At 45.5% G+C, this 4,127-nt stretch overlaps 1 protein-coding gene and 1 long non-coding RNA gene across 3 annotated transcripts in view; both read left to right on the forward strand.

Annotated features, from left to right (window-relative positions):
• Window positions 1–619: 619 nt before the first annotated feature.
• On the forward strand, window positions 620–3,392 carry LOC119274544. The gene is made up of 5 exons (XR_005135196.1): window positions 620–713; window positions 1,612–1,674; window positions 1,762–1,829; window positions 2,229–2,330; window positions 3,360–3,392. It is a non-coding gene; the product is annotated as an uncharacterized LOC119274544 (long non-coding RNA).
• A 349-nt stretch (window positions 3,393–3,741) lies between these two features.
• LOC119274545 overlaps window positions 3,742–4,127 on the forward strand; it is an 11,859-nt gene continuing 11,473 nt past the window's right edge. For both annotated transcript variants that reach the window (XR_005135199.1, XR_005135204.1), the window contains exons 1-2: window positions 3,742–3,878; window positions 4,014–4,111. The gene's annotated coding sequence lies outside the window, so the exon portion shown is untranslated. The remainder of the gene's footprint in view (window positions 3,879–4,013; window positions 4,112–4,127) is intronic.

The raw sequence follows: 4,127 nt of genomic DNA on the forward strand, positions 1-4,127 counted from the left end.
TTGAAGAAAACGAGAGGAACGGATTAAATGACACCACCACCACTCAACAACCTAGCAATCACCCAAGACAAAAGAAAAAACTGGTACTAGCACTACTAGCTGCAGCCACGGGCACGCACGTCGCAGCCGTCGGATCGTGGGGTGTTGGGCGGCTGGGATGGATTCGTAGGCCCTTGATCCGTGAGAGGGTTGTATCAACCAATCAAAAAGACATGGATCCGTGGGTAAGCGTGGGATTGGCCAAGCAAAGCGCACCACAAAAGAGAGAGAGAGAGAGGGGGAGAGGAGCAGACGAGACGAGAGGAAAGGGAAAAAACCACCAAACAAATCCCCCGCAGCCGCCGCTTCCCCATCCCAAGTTCCCAACCCACGCCATTCCACCTCCACCTCGAAGCGCCGCCGCCAACCACCACATCCCCGGTTTCCACCGGAGTCCCTCCTCTCCAGCTGTTGGTCAACCACCCTACCCCGTCTCGCGGATCCTCTCCATCGCCGCTGGTGGTGGTTGCGGATCGAGCTCCGGGGCCAAATCCACCATCCACGGCGACGGCCTCCCCGTTCTCCTTCCCGTCCGGCGCTGTCCCCGACGAGCCCACTTATTCCTGATGGTGGACGGCATTCCTCTTAATGGACGCCTGCTGCTCACGCGGAGGATTCGTCTCCTCCTCCACGACGGCTGCTTATCCTTCCCTCCATCGCGGCCGCTGCACATGGTGAGTTTCAGTTTCCCTCTCTCCCATTCCCCCACATCTAAATCTGGAGCACGCACGAGTTGCATCTGTACCCACAGGATTCACATCACTTCACTGCCTGCTTGTTTGTTTGGTCGTTCAATCTGTATGTGCGTGCGTCCTCAAAATCCAATCTGGCTGGATGTTCAATCCGCACCATTTTTTTTTTGCTTTAGTTTCTTTTCACATCTTCCTGACTCTGCCTGCGTGTTTAATTTATGAAATGAAATGAAATGAAATTTCTACAGAGAGGCTTAATTGGCATATACACACTCCAGTCTGTTCTGTTGTTAGTCTGTCAGTGCCACACAGAGTGCATGCATCAACAGGACACAGATTTGAGGTTACTTCTTCAGCAAAACCTATGTGATTGTGGATCAAACTCAGGATCCAGTACTTGTTCATTCATTCCTATCAAGTTGGACTCTATGGTAACCTAGCTATTGTGGCAGTAAAGTTGGATTCTGTACAAGTGCATAATATATAACCGATTGGTTATTGGTAATTACGACGGTAAATACAAATGTACTCCCTCTGTACACAAATGTAAGACGTTTTGGATCACTACTTTCGAGTGATCTAAAAGTCTCGTATTTATTTACCGAGGGAGTAGTTTCTAGTAGGACAACTGAAATCAAACTGGAAATAGTATGTACACTTATTACGCGAAACCCTGCACAAGACGTGTGGCGTTTGATGACGAACATCCATCAGAAATACTAATACTTGGAGTAGTAATTCTTTCATATAGCCATGAAAGTAGCAAATTGTACTCGAGTCGTTTAGTTTGCTTGCTACAAAGTACCATGTTTTAGTTTTCGCTTGAACTCGCTTGCTTGCTGCACCACATATATAAAACTGAAAACTTTCTTCTCTGCAGAGAGTAGACATGATGTCCTGCATTCGCTTGCTAGAGCACATCCATCACAATAATTGATTAGCTGTGAGAAAAAACTGAATCTTTCTTCATGGTTATTGCTTCTCTCTCTGTCTCTTTGCTTAATTATGGTCTAATTTGTGATTACTACAGATGGAAGATCGCAGATGAAGAAGAAACCCCAAGCAAATTGGATGTCCCTGATGCCAAGTAACAAAAGCGTAACCTTCTTCTAACCTCACCTTCTTACTACAGATTCAAGATCTTAGATAACTACTATGCATTACTCTCCAATATATGGAGCATCAGATGTGAAAATTGTCTTGAAGGAATTGAAACGCAGGCTGAACCCATAATAAATCTTGAAATCCTCAAGAGGAAAGCTTAACTATCTCCCTTTGTACAGTAGAAGCGTTATCTCTGTTTTGACAACAAGATTAATCAAAATGGTGTCCTTCACTTGTATTGCTAATAACATGCCTCAACTTTATGAATACGCATCCCCCTCCGCTTTTAATTTTCCCTCTTCATGTTTGATTTGAGATTCTACTAATTAGGCTTGTTTGTCTATTCCTTTAACAGAATAATGTATTTAGTAGTTTTGTGCTTACCTTGTTCAGGTTCGTCGTAAGCTCCATGTGCAGCTACTAGCTATGACAACCCTCTCGTCTCCACCGTCATCGGCAACAACATGGTTCGCCCTCGAGTACAAACGTTGAAAGGTATACCCTCTACTCTCCCCTTTGCTCTGGGCACATGGTCATCGGGCCACGGTATAGCTCTAGGTCATGGCCTTCGTGCATGGCCTACTTAGATTTTCGGTTTGGCCTTGATGGCCCCAATTGGTCTTGGTAATGCTTGTTGTTAACTAGTTAAATGACTCTGTAATCGTCTGGACCTGTTCTAGCTAGGTAAACTGACATGTGTACTTATCAAGCAAATCACTTGGCACATTACTTTAGGAGCAGATTTCTCATTATTCATAGCAAGATGAAACCTCAATTTGTCCATTCAATCTGTATATGCAGGCCCAGAATTGAATTTGGTTGGATGCTCAATCCACACCATTTTTTGCTTCAATTTCTTTCTACTGCATGTATCAATATCTTCTTAACTTTGTTTGTTTAATTTATGAAATGAAATTTGTAAAGAGAGGCTTGATATATACAGCAGCAGATTGTACGTCAGTCTGTTAGTTTGGTTGCTAACAAGTACACTCTTTTCGTTTTTACCTAAACTCGCTTGCTTACTGCACCACATATATTAAACTGAAACTTTCTTCTCTGCAAAGAGTAGAGTAGAGGTCCTGAATTCGCTTTCTAGAGCGCATCTATGACAATTATTTGATTAGATGTGAAAATTGCCGTGACTTAATCGATCGAAATGCAAGCAGAACCCAGAATAAATCTTGAAATCCTCAAGAGGAGAGCTATAAGGTATTCCTATGTCCGTGCAAAAGGGGTATTAGACCGACATTCTTATGTGTAGGAGGATGTTCTGTTATGGGAGACACTTACTTGTCTTCCTTTTCATGGCAAAGCTAGTTAGTTGTCGCCTTCCTATAGTCTGCATTCTTGTACAGTAGAGGGTTATCCCTGTTTTGACAACAAGGTTGATTGAAATGGTGCCTTTCACATCTATTGCAAAATTAAAATGCCCCTTCTTTCTGAATATGCATCTGCCTTTGCTTTTAATTTTGCCTCTTCATGTTTCATTTGGGATTTTACTAATTAGGCTTATTTTTCTGTCAGTGCCAGCCCCGCACCCTTGGCTTTGTTTATCACCAAAGGCGGCTGATCTGAAGCCAAAGGTGGAACAATGGATGCCACATATGGTTGGCTCAAGCTACAGCTGGCAGACACCACCTAAAGATCAAGAGTTGACCATTCATAAGGTCAATAAACAAGTGCCGCTGTCTCCTCTCCCCTCTCACCCATGCCACCTCCACCTCCACCTTCAAGGGCGGCAGCCAACCACCACATCTCCGGCCACCGGAGTCTCAACCCCCCTCTCCAGCTTCTCCCAGTCTCGCGTATCATGTCCATCTCCGCTCGCTGGTGGTTGCGGGTCGAGCTCCATGGCCAACTCCTCCATCGACGGTGATGGCGCTATCCCCGACGCGATTCCTTCCAACCATCCCCGACGAGCCCACTTTCCTGATGGTGGACGCATGCCTCTCAACTCAATGGACGGCTGCTTCTAATATGGATGGATGACTCCTCCTCACGCGGCGGATTCTTCTCCTCTGCTCCTAGCGGCTCCTGCACATGGTGAGCTTCAGTTTTCCTCTCTCCCACTGCACCCCCACAACTAAATCTAGTCCCTTCTCTTCTGGAGCACGCACGACTTGCTTTTGTATGCACAGGATACAAGTCACTTCACTGCTTGCTTTTTTGTATGCACAGGATACAAGTCACTTCAGCAAAATGAAATAAATTTGGGCACTGGAAACCAGCTGCTTATCACTCAGCGCATTCGTCTCCTTGTCCCCTCCTAGCGGCTGGTGAGCTTTAACCCCC

The sequence above is a fragment of the Triticum dicoccoides genome, chromosome 3B (genome assembly GCF_002162155.2).
Source record: "Triticum dicoccoides isolate Atlit2015 ecotype Zavitan chromosome 3B, WEW_v2.0, whole genome shotgun sequence".
NCBI lineage: Eukaryota > Viridiplantae > Streptophyta > Magnoliopsida > Poales > Poaceae > Triticum > Triticum dicoccoides.